Genomic DNA, 15,859 nt, shown 5'->3' with positions numbered 1-15,859 from the left:
TATGACTCGGTAGGGTCCTTTCCAGTTTGCTGCTAGCTTTCCTTCTCCAGGTCGAGTTGTTCCGATATCATTTCGGATTAGGATGAGATCATTCTCCACGAAACCTCGTGGTACTACCTTTTGATTATATCTGGAAGCCATTCGACGTTTTAATGCTTCTTCCCTGATCCGAGCTCTCTCTTGGATTTCGGGAAGTAGGTCGAGCTCTTCCATTTGAAGTTGGGAGTTCGCTTCTTCATTGTAGTGGACTACTCTAGGCGACCCTTCCTCGATCTCTACTGGGATCATTGCCTCCGTTCCGTACGCTAATCGGAAGGGTGACTCCTTTGTGGTGGAATGTGGCGTTGTCCGATATGCCTATAGGACTTGTGGGAGCTCTTCAGCCCAAGCTCCCTTTGCGTCTTGTAATTTCCGTTTTAGCCCAGCCAATATGACTTTGTTGGCAGCTTCGGCTTGCCCATTGGCTTGGGGATGTTTTACGGAAGTGAACTGGTGTTTTATGTTCAAGTCGGCTACTAATTTTCTGAAGCCTGCATCTGTGAATTGGGTGCCATTGTCTGTGGTGATGGAGTATGGAACCCCGAACCTTGTGACAATGTTCCTATATAGGAATTTTCGACTTCTTTGAGCAGTGGCATTAGCTAGAGGTTCTACCTCGATCCACTTTGTGAAATAGTCTACCCCTACTATGAGGAATTTAACTTGTCCCGATCCCTGAGGAAAGGGTCCGAGAAGGTCGAGTCCCCATTTTGCGAATGGCCAAGGTGAGGTCATGCTGATGAGTTCCTCTGGCGGGGCGATGTAAAAATTGGCATGTTTTTGACATGGTGGACATGTCTTTATGAACTCTGTGGCCTCCTTTTGTAGAGTTGGCCAATAAAATCCTGCCCGGAGTACTTTTTTGGTAAGTGCTTGTGCCTCGAGATGGTTGCCACAAATGCCACTGTGTATTTCTTCTAAAACTTCCCTTGTATTGGAAGTCGGTACACATTTTAACAATGGCATTGAAATCACTCTTTTGTATAGAGTATTATTTATGATAGTGTAATATTGTGCCTCCCGTTTTAACCTTTTTGCCTCCTTCTCATCTGTAGGAAGTGTTTCTGTTTTGAGGTAGTTAATTATAGGAGTCATCCATCCTTGATCTAGACCTGTTATGGCTAGGACTTTTTCCTCTTCCGAGATTGACGGGTTCTGTAGTATTTCCTGGATGAGGCTTCTATTGTTGCCTCATGGTTTTGCGCTGGCTAGTTTTGAGAGTGCGTCAGCTCGGGCATTCTGTTCGCGGGGTATGTGGTGGATCTCATATTCTCGGAGTTGTCCGAGCTGCTCCCTGGTTTTATCCAGGTACTTTTTCATAGTGGGGTCCTTGTCTTGGTAGCTCCCCGTTATTTGTGAAGTTATCACCTATGAGTCGCTGAAGATAATGAGTCTTTGAGCTCCGACCTCTTTAGCCAGCTTTAAACCAGCTAGTAGTGCCTCATATTCTGCCTGGTTGTTTGAGGCAGGGAACCCGAATTTGAGGGAAAGTTCAATTTGGGTTCCTTGGTTGCTTTCAATTATCACACCTACGCCGCTTCCAGTCTTATTCGAGGAATTGTCCACGTAGAGATTCCATTCTGTGGGGGTTTCCGGGGTGTCTATAAATTCTGCAATGAAGTCGGCTAAGTATTGTGATTTGATGGCTGTCCTAGCTTCGTATTGAAGGTCAAACTCGGACAACTCGACTGCCCATTGTAGGATTATGCCTGCTAGATCTGTTTTCTGCAATATCCCTTTTATGGACTGGTTGGTCCGAACCTTAATGGTGTGAGCTTGGAAGTATGGGCGAAGTCGTCGAGATGTTAGTATGAGCGCATAGGCAAATTTTTCTATTTTTTGGTAGTTCATCTCGGACCCCTGTAGTGCTTTACTAATGAAGTATACAGGTTGTTGCTCCTTGTCATCCTCTCGAACTAGCACTGAGGCTACTGCCCGACTTCCTACTGCGAGGTACAATATGAGTGGCTCTCCCTCTCGTGGTCGAGTTAGGATAGGTGGTTGTCCCAAGAAACTTTTGAAATCTTGGAAGGCTTGCTCGCACTCTGTTGTCCATTCGAACTTTTTTTCCTTTCCTTAGAGTGGTGTAGAAGGGGAGAAACCTTATTGCTGATCCCGCTAGAAATCTGGACAAGGCTGCCAACCTCCCGTTGAGTTATTGTACCTCTTTGACACAAGTTGGGCTCTTCATGTTGAGTATGGCCTGGCATTTATCCGGATTTACCTCGATTCCTCTTTGTGTGAGCATAAAACCCAAGAACTTGCAAGCTTCTACTACAAAGGTTCATTTTGCAGGATTGAGTCGCATGCCATGCTTCCTTATAGTGTCGAACACTTGGACTCGGTCGGGTAATAATGTCTCTTCACTTTGTGTCTTTATCAACATGTCGTCCACGTAGACTTCCATGATTTTTCTGATATGATCTGAAAAGACTTTATTCATTAGCCTTTGATAAGTAGGTCCCGCGTTTTTAAGACCAAAAGGCATTACGATGTAGCAGTAGTTTGCTTTTGGTATTAGAAACGAGGTTTTTTCTTGATCAGGTGGATACATTGGGATTTGATTGTATTCAGAATATGCATTCATAAACGAGAGGTATTTATATCTGGATGAGGCATCCACCAGAGCGTCGACACTTGGGAGTGGATAAGGATCTTTTGGGCTGGCTTTGTTGAGATTAGTGTAATCAGTGCACATTCGCCACTTCCCGTTTGATTTTTTCACCAAGACGACGTTAGCTAGCCATAGTGGGTACTTGACTTCTCTTATGAATCATGCCTCCAGTAGGGCTTGTACCTGCTCTTCCACAGTTGGGGATCGTTCTGGCCCAAGCTTTCTTCGTCTCTGCTATACGGGCTGAGATCCTGGGTAGACTGCCAACTTGTGGCTCGTTAGTTCGGGGTCTATGCCTGGCATGTCTGCAGCTTTCCATGCAAAGAGATCAACGTTATCTCGTAAGAACTGTACGAGTGATTCTTTTATGTATCCTCTTAGAATCGTGCCAATATTAGTTGTTTTGTCCAGGATGTCTCCGATCTGGACTTTCTTTACTGCACCTTCGGGTTGTGGACGGAGTTCTTCTCGCCTCTGAACACCACCAAGTTCAATTGTGTGGAATTCTTCTCCTCTGCCTCTAAGGTTTAGACTTTCGTTATAACAGTGGCGCACCATCTTCTGATCTGCTTTTATTGTAGCTATCTGATAAACCACCATTTATAGTTTATATTGTGCTTAATTGTGCGGATTTATCAAATCTTTACCCACTTATTCATATTATTAGCATGCATTTATAATTCCTTTCTAAAAATACTTCATGGTTGAAAACTTACTTCCTAGAGACTTTTAATTTTGTATTTTAATTCTCCTTTATTCCATTCGATGCCGTGATCTGTGTGTTGAGTGTTTCAGGCTTTATAGGGCATGAATGACTTGGAGATTAGAAAGGAAGCTTGCAAAAATGGAAGGAACACAAGAAATTGAGGAGATGACCAGCGAGAAATGACGCGGACGCATGGCTCACGCGACCACGCGACATAGAGGAACTTGCAGTGACACGGACGCATGGCTCACGCGACCGCGCGGATTGGAAACTGCACAAGTGACACGAAGGCGTGGACGACGCGCACGCGTGGCAAGGCAAAACGCTAGATGACGCGATCGCGTGACATGCGCGATCTGCAGAATCTGCAAAATTCGCTGGGGGCGATTTTGGGCCCTGTTTTGACCCAGTTTTTGGTCCAGAAAAGCAGATTAGAGCCAGAGAACATGCAGAGACGAAATACAACATTCATTCCGCATAATTTTAGTTTTAGATCTGATTTTACTCCTCCTCTAGGTTTTCTCTCTACACATTCATAGTTCTTAGGATTTTGATTTTATTGCTTTTTGGATTGGGATATTGAGAAGAGTTATTACCTCCGTCAAGACTTCGCCATTCTAGTTTGTTTCCTTACTTGTCACTTACTCTTTCATATCCTTATTTTACTCAGAATTATTATTGGATTATTTTTTTATTTATTAATACAAGAACTATTTCTATTTTAATTGATCCTTTTGATTATTATTTATCATGTCTTTCAATATTTCCTTTTCTTATTTCATGGATTTTACAAACATAATGAGCGAGTAGTTCCATAACTTGATTGGGAGTTGATTGAAAGGAGGACCTTGAGTTGGATGCTCAAGAGAGAAATTATAATTGGGATTCACGTTGGATCGCCATCTAATCACTGACACTAATCCTTCCCAAGGGAGAGGATTAGAACTTGTGAATAGAAACTGACTTCCAACTTGCTTGACTTTCCTTTATCCGGTAAAGGATAACTGAGCAGACAACCTTCAATTATTAATTGATCTTGAGAGAACTCCATCAAGGATAGGGCTTCCAACTAATCTACTCCCAGTCAAGGTTTTTATTTAAATTACATAAATTCTCTGATTTAATTTCCTGTTTATCAACTCAAACAATTTTTTGGAAAACATCTGATTAATAAAATAGCATACCTTTCTGCAACTCGTTGGGAGACGACCTGGGATTCATACTCCCAGTATTTTAATTTTAAATTTTGTGACAACCCTTCTAAATTGATAAGTGGATTTTTGGTTGGTTAAGAACTGTACTTGCAACGTAATCTCTTATAATAATTTCTTAACTCGCCAATTTCCGCCACGTCAATTTTTGGCGCCGTTGCCGGGGAGTTGCAATAGAGTGCTAAGTTATTGATTGGAATTTATTTATTTGCATTTTATTTTATTTTGCTACTATGAGCTGCATGTTTCTTTCGTTAAATGACGCGTTCACTTCCTGATCCAAGCTTGCCAGTATTTGATCCTGAGATTGAAAGAATTATTTCACGTATAAGGCAAGCTCGGCGTCGGTTAATCCTCTCTGAGGGCGGATCTAAAACGTCACTTGAGGGAGAAATAAACCCCTGTTCTTCTGATTCAGTTGATTCACGTGCAGGTGGCATGGCAGAACCTAGGAGAGTTACTATCCAGGAGGTTGGAGCCCCTGATTTCACAATGCAACTGTTTCAAGCGCATCACCCAACAGTGGCCACAGATTTTGAAATAAAGACTGCACTGCTCAACTTGATGCCTAAGTTTCATGACTTACCTGCTCAAGAGCCTATCAAGCACCTGAGGGATTTTCAAGCAGCCTGTTCTACTGTCAGGCGCGATGGTGCGGATGAAACTTCTATTTTACTAAAAGCTTTCCCATTCTCTCTTGAGGGAAAGGCGAGAGAGTGGTACTACACTCAACCAGCAGCAACTGTTTCTGACTGGGATACGCTTAGAAGAGAATTTTTGGAAAAATTCTTTCCAGCTGAAGTTACTGATAAACTGAGGAAAGACATTTCCATGATTGTTCAGGACGAGTCCGAGGCTCTCTATGAATACTGGGAGCGCTTCAACAACCTTCTGGAAGCATGCCCCCCATATGATTGACAAGATAGTGTTGCTCGGCTATGTCACACAGGGCATGAGTCTCCAAGATAAGACCACATTGGAAAGTGCTAGCAATGGGTCTATGAAAAAGTACAAGACCACTGATGAGGCATGGCAATTGATTAGCGACTTAGCTGAATCTACTAGGAATCACAGGCAGAAACAAAGCCGGTCAAAAGCTGTTGCAAAAGTATCCTCTAGCGGAGAGACTGCTGCTCTAATCAGAGTATCTGTGAAATGACCAACTTACTAAAGCAGATGCAGTTGAGTCAACAACAAGCTCAGCAAGCTCAGCCCTCTCCACCACAGCAAAGCCAACAGTTGGTTCCACAGAGAGTGTGCGGGATCTGTGCTGATTATAGCCATTATACTGATGAATGTCCACAGCTCCAGCAGGAAGACAACACTGTAGCAGCCACTCATAACTTTTATGACCACCCCAATCAAGGATACAATCAAGGTGGCAGTTACAACCATGGATGGCAAGACAATTCTAATCAGGGCTGGAGAGATAATTCTAACCAGAATTGGAAGGACAACAATAACAGAGGAGGTAGAGACAATCAGGAAAATCAGAGGTGGAATAATAACAACAACAGGCAGCAGAACCAGCCTTACAGAGCACCTCACCTGAGGCAATTCCAAGGACCACAGCACAACCAACAGCAGACCTCTCAGATCACTTATCCTTCTTCATCTTCTAATGATGACTTACTACAATCTATTGATCGGAGACAGCAAGCCATGGAAACAACCTTACTTCTACTCTAAATGGTCTGAACTCTACCTTACAAGCTCTTGTATCATAGATTGGATCACTAAATAATTCCAACAACCAGCCTTTGAGCTCCAGCGGAATCCCCTCTCATACATTGCCCAATCCAAAGGGTGGCATCAATGCCATCACCCTAAGGTCCAGAACCACACTACAAGAGAGGAATCGGGATGAGCCAATCCCATCAGAACATGCCTCAGCTGAAGAGGTAGTGGAAGTAGAGGATGCTGAAGAGGAAGAGGACATACAAGACATAGTTGAAGAAGAAGAAGCTCAACCACAGAAGGAAGCACCAAAGGAGGCAGACCCTACAGGAAACACCCTCCCTATTCCATTTCCACAAATTACAAGGAAGCCCAGGAAGCAGTTGGAACTTGATCCGAAAATGGTAGAAATATTCAAAAAGGTTGAAGTAACTGTTCCCCTTTTTGATATTATTCAGCAGGTACCTAAATACGCAAAGTTTCTAAAAGATTTATGTATACATAAAGACAAAATTAATAAATTAGAAACTATTCCTTTAGGTAGTTCTATATCTGCTTTAATGGGAGGTATACCTGAAAAATGTAGTGATCCAGGTCCATGTATGGTTAATTGTACTATTGGTGGTGTGATATTTTCTGACTGCATGTGTGATTTAGGAGCATGTGTTAGTATAATGCCTTTGTCTATATATGATACTTTGAGGCTCCCTCCCTTAAAAAGGTCGGCAGCTCATTTTGTGTTAGCAGATAAAAGCATAATTACAGTGGTTGGAATTGCTGAAGACGTATTAATGAGCATTAAGGGGCTAACATTTCCCATTGACTTCTATATCCTGGAAATGCCCCCTAATGACTTAGGAAAGCCATTATCAATCCTTCTTGGAAGACCATTCCTGAAGACTTCAAAGTTCAAGCTGGACGCATTTTCCGGAACTTATTCATTTGAAACAGATGGCAGAATAGTGAAATTCAGTTTAAATGGAGCTATGGAGCACCCTCTGGATGACCTTTCTATCTCCCAGTGTGACATCATAGACGAAACCATGGCTGAAGTTCACCAGGAGGAGTTAGAAGAGAAGTACACAGGACAAGGTCCAAGTGTGGGGACACTTTCAGAGGACAATGAAGGTCCTTTGCCACTATCACCAGCCCCAGATAATCCAGAGCCTGACCATGAGCAAAAATTAGAATTAAAACCCCTCCCTCCACACCTCAAGTATGCTTACCTTGAAGACAAGCAGAAGTTTCTAGTTATTATTGCAAGGGAACTCACTTCCCAACAAGAAGAACAGCTACTCAGTGTGCTGAGGAAACACAAAAGAGCAATTGAATGGAGCTTGGCAGACATAGAAGGCATCAACCCTCAAGTTTGTGAGTACAGAATATTTTTAGAAGAGGGAGCTAGGCCTGTTCGTCAACCCCAGAGAAGACTGAATCCCAATATCTTGGAGGTTGTCAAAAAGGAAGTGACCAGATTACTTGAGGCGGATATCATCTACCCCATCTCAAACAGTGAATGGGTAAGCCCAGTACAAGTGGTACCCAAGAAATCTAGAGTCACTACAGTGAAGAATGAGCATGGAGAGCTCATAGCAACTAGAGTACAGAATGTTTGGAGAGTCTACATTGATTACAGGCGCCTCAACCAGGCCACTCGTAAGGATCACTACCCCCTTCCATTTATTGATCAAATGCTGGATCGCCTGTCAGGTAAATCACATTATTACTTTTTAGATGGTTACACAGGCTCTTTCTAGATTCATATAGCTCCTGAAGATCAGAAAAAGACTACTTTTACATGACCTTTTGGGACTTATGCTTATAAGCGAATGCCCTTTGGCTTGTGCAATGCACCAGCTACTTTCCAAAGGTGCATGATAAGTCTTTTCTCTGACCTTATTGAGGACTGTATGGAGGTTTTTTTGGATGATTTTAGCATTTATGGTGATTCTTTTAGCCTTTGCTTAGATAGTTTATCTAGAGCATTAGAGAGATGTGTCAGTACAAACCTTGTATTGAATTTTGAAAAATGTCACTTTATGGAAAAACAAGGGATTATACTAGGACATGTTGTGTCTAATATTGGCATTTTTGTGGATCCAGCAAAGATGGATGTTATTTCTAGTTTACCTTACACCTCCTCTGTGAGGGAAGTCCGTTCGTTCCTTGGCCATGCAGGTTTTTACCGGAGGTTCATTAAGGACTTTAGTAAGGTAGCACTATCCTTGTCCAGACTACTGCAGAAAGATATTGAGTTCGAGTTCAGTGAGGATTGCAAACAAGCGTTCGATAAGCCGAAGACCGCCCTGACTCAAGCTCCAATTGTGAGAGGACCAGACTGGAGCCAGCCATTTGAAATCATGTGCGATGCTTCCAACCATGCAGTAGGAGCAGCGCTGGCTCAGCGTGCAGGTAAGGACCCTTTTGTAATTGCTTATGCGTCTAAAACTTTGGACACAGCTCAGTCTAATTACACTACTACTGAGAAAGAGCTTCTTGCTATTGTTTTTGCTCTGGATAAATTTTGAGCCTATTTACTTGGTACCAAAGTAGTAGTGTACTCAGGCCACGCATCTCTAAAGTATTTATTAGCTAAAAAGGAGTCCAAACCAAGGCTTGTTCATTGGATACTGCTACTACAAGAATTTGATTTAGAAATTAAGGATAGGAGTGGTAGCCAGAATCTAGTGGCAGACCACTTGAGTCTCCTTGAGCACATTAAGGATACCGCTACTCCTATAAATGATAATTTTCCATTTAATAACTTACAAGCAGTATCTGAAGTAGTCCCTTGGTATGCGCCTGTAGCTAATTATCTAGTTAGCCGCAACTTTCCTCCAAACTTTACTAAGCATCAAAGAGACAAGCTGAAAAGCGAGTCCAAATATTATATATGGGATGACCCATATTTATGGAGATGTAGCGCTAACCAGGTAATTAGACGGTGTGTGCCTCAATCAAAATTCCAGTCTATTTTAGAGGCCTGCCACTCATCTGAGAGTGGAGGACATTTTGGCCCTCAAAGAATAGCTAGAAAAATTTTAGACTGTGGATTCTGGTGGCCTACTCTTTTTAAAGATGCTGCTGAATTTTGTAAATCTTGTTCCCCATGCCAAAGGTTTGGTAATATATCCAAGAGGGATGAGATGCCTCAACAGACTATGCTTTTCTGTGAAATTTTTGATGTTTGGGGCATTGACTTCATGGGTCCATTCCCAAATTCTAATGGTCATTTTTATATATTATTAGCTATAGACTACGTTTCTAAATAGGTGGAAGCAATTCCTACCCGCACTGATGATGCTAACACCGTTGTTTCCTTTGTTAGAAATCACATTATTTGTCATTTTGGATCACCACGAGCAATCGTGAGCGATCAAGGCACCCATTTCTGTAACAGGAAACTAACAGGATTACTGAAGAAGCATGGGATAGTTCATAAAGTGGCAACAGCCTATCATCCCCAGACTAATGGGCAAGTTGAGGTGTCTAATAGAGAGATAAAGAGTATATAATGCAGAAGATAGTCAAACCTCATAGAAGAGACTGGAGCACCAGGCTACAAGATACACTATGGGCATACAGAACAGCATACAAGACACCCATTGGGATGAGTCCCTTCCGCTTAGTTTATGGAAAGGCCTGTCACCTCCCAGTAGAGGTCGAGCACAAAGCCTTTTGGGCAGTAAAGGAGTACAATATGGGATTTGAGAAAGCCAGAGCTGAAAGGAAGTTGCAACTGCAAGAATTAGAAAGTCTTCGCCTAGAAGCTTATGAGAACTCAAGGTTGTACAAGAAAAAGATGAAGGCTGTGCATGATAAGCACATCAAGAGGAGAGAGTTCCAACCTGGGGACTTTGTCCTCCTTTACAACTCTAGACTGAGACTCATGCCAGGCAAGTTAAGATCAAGATGGGAAGGTCCATATAGAGTAGAGAAAGCTGAGCCATACGGAGTCTTCCATCTGAGTCACCCTTCAAGCTCTGAATTCATCAAAGTTAATGGGTATCGCTTAAATTTATATCATGGTGAGAAGGCGACGAAACCCAAGGAGCTAGAGATCTTCCTCTTGGAGGATCCACCCAAAGCAGAAGACTGAGCTAGTGGAGCGTCTAACTTAAGGACGTTAAAGCAAAGTGCTAGGTGGGAGACAACCCACCATGGTATGACCGTTCCTTTCTTTATTCTTAGTTTTCTTTTTCAATGACTCTTCTCTTTATTAGCACATTTAGTTTGCATCTGCATTTGCATATTTTTATATTAAAAAAAAAGGTTTGCAACGCGACCGCGTCGCAGGTGAGTCAGAAAGAATAAGAAATCGAACAGAGAGTCACGCGAGAGTGTGGCTGGAGGTGTGCCTTTGGCACAAATCACCCCACGCGACCGCGTCGCTGACGCGTCTGCGTCATGTGGGAGAATTGCCTTCCACGTGGACGCGTGACCTGAAAATCGACCTAAAAGAGGGTGCATGGCAAAAAGTCGTGCTAGAGTGGTGCTGGACTGGCGCTGGACGCACAGTCCCTACCACGCGAACGTGTGCCCCACGCATTCGCGTCACATTCCAATATTGGCCACCCACACGATCGCGTCAACCACGCGACTGCGTCACCCAAATACTTGGCAGTAATAAGTTTTGAGCAGAGAGTTGTGCGAGTGCAAGGCTGCCCTCGCGCCACTCGCACCGATCATGTCACGCGTCCGCGTGACCGACGCGACCGCGTCGACCCATCTAAGCGCCATTCGCGCGAACGCGTAACCCACGTGTCCGCGTCGCTAGCGCCGCACAGCTTACCCTAATCTGCCAATCTTTTCTATTCTTCTTCTTAATTTATGTTTTCTTCTTCTTTTCTTTTTCTTTCTTTTTCTTTTAATTGGTGTTAGATATTTAGTAGGGTCATTATTATTCCTTATGTTTTCTTGTGGATTGTTAAGAACTTGTTTGGCAATTATATGTTAATTTTTAAGGGTTGCTTGCATGTTCAATTTATTATTTTCATTGGCTTATTTATCATGCATGCTATGTGTTTGTGAAAACACCCGTATGGCATTGTGCACTATTTTTAGATTTCTTTTACTCTAAATGCTTGCTTTTCACAAAACCCCTTTTTATATTTTATTAATTTAATATAATTGTCGTTACAAACAGATTGTCAGTATGAAAGGCTTGGTAATTTCACTGGGACATTGAATGCTTGATCTATGCTACTCATGCCTTTGCCTGCATGCCAATAAACACCTTGCTTTTAATTGTCATCATATGAACTTCCTATATTTCCATTTATGATTTTTCACATGTAGTCATGACCATGTGTTAACATCATTTACCTTTTAATGTGCATTAATTACCACCTTTTCCGTTCTCTTCCTTGCTGTATCCCTTGACATTTTGACATACTTCCTCTTTTCTTTCTTTTAGGATGGCCACCAAGAAAGGCAAGGAGAAAGCTACTCCCAAACCACCAACAAGAAGAGGAACAAAGAGAGCATTAGTGGCAGAGCCATCTTCAACTACAGTTAAGCCCTCAACAAAAAGAATTAAGATGATTATAAAGGTTGATGAAAAGGAAAAAGCCTTCCCAGCAAAGGACACTACGCAATTTCCTAATCGCTTCTGTGAGCAGATGTTCCCCATCCTGGCAGAAAGGAGTTACAACAACGAATACCTTCTTATCCTCCTAACCCGTATCGCTGAATTTGTTAAGCCATAAATTACGCAGAGACAATGGGGTTTCCTACAGAGACAGCCACGGTAGGTCAATCTTTCTTGGGTAGTAGAGTTCTACTCCAACTTCCACCTACCAACCCTGCAATCTGTCGACAGAAGCAAGTCCCCATTACATAAGAGGTCATCCAACGAGCTTTAGATCTTCCCCCTACTCCAGAAGGACTGGACGCATTTCAAGAAGCCGCACTCAAGCGCTAGATGTACCAATTTGACTGGGACGCTGTTCTGAGAGTTATCGCACTACCTGGCAGCAGATGGATCTACGGATACCATCGTTCCCGTCCTAAGGGAATATTGGCTTCCGCGCTAACCTTGGAGGCTCGCGTATGGGCACAGATCATGTCCCATTATGTCTTTTCGAGCACTCACGAGTCCTCCTTCACTGCAGACAAGGCCGTTCTACTATGGTGCATCCTTACAGATCAGCCTCTGAACCTACCAAGATACATCCGGAATGCTATGGGACACGTACAAATCGCGGACAACTTACCTTTTTCCGCCTTGGTCTTAGATCTTGTCTCAACAGCCGGAGTCTCCTACAGAGCTGGGGACACCAAAGCCATGCTTCCACGGGATGATCAGTTTGTCCCTAATGGGAAATATATCAGATTTCCAGCCGTAACTACAAGCCAACCCACTGAATTGGCTGAAGAGATTCCTCCTTCAACACCACAAGCACCTACAATAAACCAACTGCTCCATCAGATACTTGAAAGGTTGGATCGGCAGGAACACAAAGCAAAGCTAAGAGAGCGCCGTAACAAGCGCCGATTCACACACCTTAAGGAGCTACTTAAGGGAAAATACAGAGACTCAGACACCCCGGACTCCACTTCCTTTACCAGCACAGGGAGCCATGATGGTCCTGCCTGTGGAGAGACTGCTACCAGCCCACCTTTGTTCCTGACAGATGGCACCGAGGACGGTGCTAAGCCTTAAGTGTGGGAGGTCGGTCAGTACCTGACTTCCGGAGGTAATTTATCTTCCCTAACACCAATAAAATATGATATTTAGTTAGTTTTTCTTTTGTAGAATAGGATAGATTGCATAGTAATAGATTAGTTGCATGCATGTCTACTTGATTGAAAAGACAATAAGTTTCTTCTAAAGACCCTATTTTTAGAACAAAATTTCACTAATTTTAATCAAAACTTTTATGTTAAATTTTCTTGAAGTTATATTTGGAACACGGTTTTTAAGCTAAAGAACACACAACCTGTGAGATTTGAGCCTTTATACATGGTTATATTATTTAACCATAATTATTTTGTTCTTATGTGTTTACTTCTCTATGATTGTAATTTATATTTTGTTTCATCCTATATGTCCAATGTTTAATATATTTATATGCTTGCATATGATTGAGGCCATTATTTGTTTATCTCACTTATCCAAATTAAGCTACCCCTTAAGTTACCTTTGTTAGCCACTTTGAGCCTTTAAATCCCATTTGTTCTGTATTTTACCATATCACTAACCTTAAGCGGAAAAATAATTATATATCCCAATTGAATCTTTGGTTAGCTTAAGATAGAATTGTGTGTTAATTAAGTATGGAAAAATTGTGGGAACAAAAGATAATAAGAGAATGTGTCATGATAATATAATAGAAATTTGGGTGCCTACTCATGTTAAACTATAAAAATTAAAAATCTATGTGCATTGATAAACTACGTTTATATTTATGCTTCAAAAAAAATCCAAAAATATTCAATAATTAAATAAGGGGACAAAATTATCCCAAATGTTAAGTTAAGAATTCAAAGATCAATGCATGTATGATAAAATTAAAATAAAAGTTGATACATGAGTAAGGAATGTGAAAGAGAAATTTTGGGTAGCTAGGTGTGAAATTTAAGCTATAAAGAATATATATGTGTGTTAGGTGAAAGCTTGGGTTAATTAAAGATTCAATTTATAAGCTTACTTAGCCATATATGTACCCTTACCCATACCTTGGGCCCATTACAACCTTGAAAAGACCTCATGATGTTTACATTGGTATATTAATTGTTGTTGATTGGTTAGGTGAAGAACAAAAATTAGAAAGCATGATTAGAGAAGGATAGAGTGATTACCCTATACACTAGAGAGATTAGAGCATACACACGTCATCAGTGAGGGTTCAATGCTTAAGTTCTATGTCCCCTGCTTTCATGAGCTACCTTCTTGCATTTTTATCTGTTCTTACTGTATAAGAATTGAATTAGTGGAATTTGATTTGTAACTGTCATGAAGAACTTATTTACTTTTGACCAAATGGACAAGAATCATATAGTTGCATTCACATATATAGGTTGCATTGCATTGCATGAGTTTTACATGTTCCTACTCATTTATTTTATCTCCTTCAACTAAGCATGAGGACATGCTAATGACTAAGTGTGGGGAGGTTGATAAACCACTATTTTATGGTTTATATTATGCTTAATTGTGCGGATTTATCAAATCTTTACCCACATATTCATATTATTAACATGCATTTATAATTCCTTTCTAAAAATACTTCATGGTTGAAAACTTGCTTCCTAGAGACTTTTAATTTTGTATTTTAATTCTCCTTTATTCCATTCGATGCCGTGATATGTGTGTTGCGTGTTTCAGGCTTTATAGGGCATGAATGACTTGGAGATTAGAAAGGAAGCTTGCAAAAATGGAAGGAACACAAGAAATTGAGGAGATGACCAGCGAGAAATGACGCGGATGCATGGCTCACGCGACCGCGCGACATAGAGGAACTTGCAGTGACGCGGACGCATGGCTCACGCGACCGCGCGGATTGGAAACTGCACAAGTGACGCGAAGGCGTGGACGACGCGCATGCGTGGCAAGGCAAAACGCTGGATGACGCGAACGCCTGGATGACGCAATCGCGTGACATGCGCGATCTGCAGAATCTGCAGAATTTGCTGGGGGCAATTTTCGGCCCTGTTTTGACCCAGTTTTTGGCCCAGAAAAGCAGATTAGAGCTAGGGAACATGCAGAGACGAAATACAACATTCATTCTGCAGAATTTTAGTTTTAGATCTGATTTTACTCCTCCTCTAGATTTTCTTTCTACACATTCATAGTTCTTAGGATTTTGATTTTATTGCTTTTTGGATTGGGATATTGAGAAGAGTTATTACCTCCGTCAAGACTTCGCCATTCTAGTTTGTTTCCTTACTTGTCACTTACTCTTTCATGTCCTTTATTTACTCAGAGTTACTCTTGGATTATTTCTAGAATTTTTTTATAATTACAATAACTATTTCTATTTTAATTGATCCTTTTGATTATTATTTATCATGTCTTTCAATATTTCCTTTTCTTATTTCATGTTTCATGGAAACATAATGAGCGAGTAGTTCCATAACTTGATTGGGAGTTGATTGAAAGGAGGACCTTGAGTTGGATGCTCAAGAGAGAAATTATAATTGGGATTCGCGTTGGATCGCCATCTAATCACTTACACTAATCCTTCCCAAGGGAGAGGATTAGAAATTGCGAATAGAAACTGACTTCCAACTTGCTTGACTTTCCTTTATCCGGTAAAGGATAACTGAGCAGACAACCTTCAATTATTAATTGATCTTGAGAGAAATCCATCAAGGATAGGGCTTCCAACTAATCTACTCCCGGTCAAGGTTTTTATCTAAATTACATAAATTCTCTGATTTAATTTTCTGTCTATCAAACTCAAACCCTTTTAGAAAACATCTGATTAATAAAATAGCACATATTTCTGTAACTCGTTGGGAGACGACCTGGGATTCATACTCCCAGTATTTTAATTTTAAATTTTGTGACAACCCTTCTAAATTGATAAGCGGATTTCTGGTTGGTTAAGAACTGTACTTACAACGCATCTCTTATAATAAATTCTTAACTCGCCAATTTCCGCCACG

The sequence above is a fragment of the Arachis ipaensis genome, chromosome B03, assembly GCF_000816755.2.
Source record: "Arachis ipaensis cultivar K30076 chromosome B03, Araip1.1, whole genome shotgun sequence".
Lineage (NCBI taxonomy): Eukaryota > Viridiplantae > Streptophyta > Magnoliopsida > Fabales > Fabaceae > Arachis > Arachis ipaensis.
Note: the sequence above shows the minus strand (reverse complement) of the source record.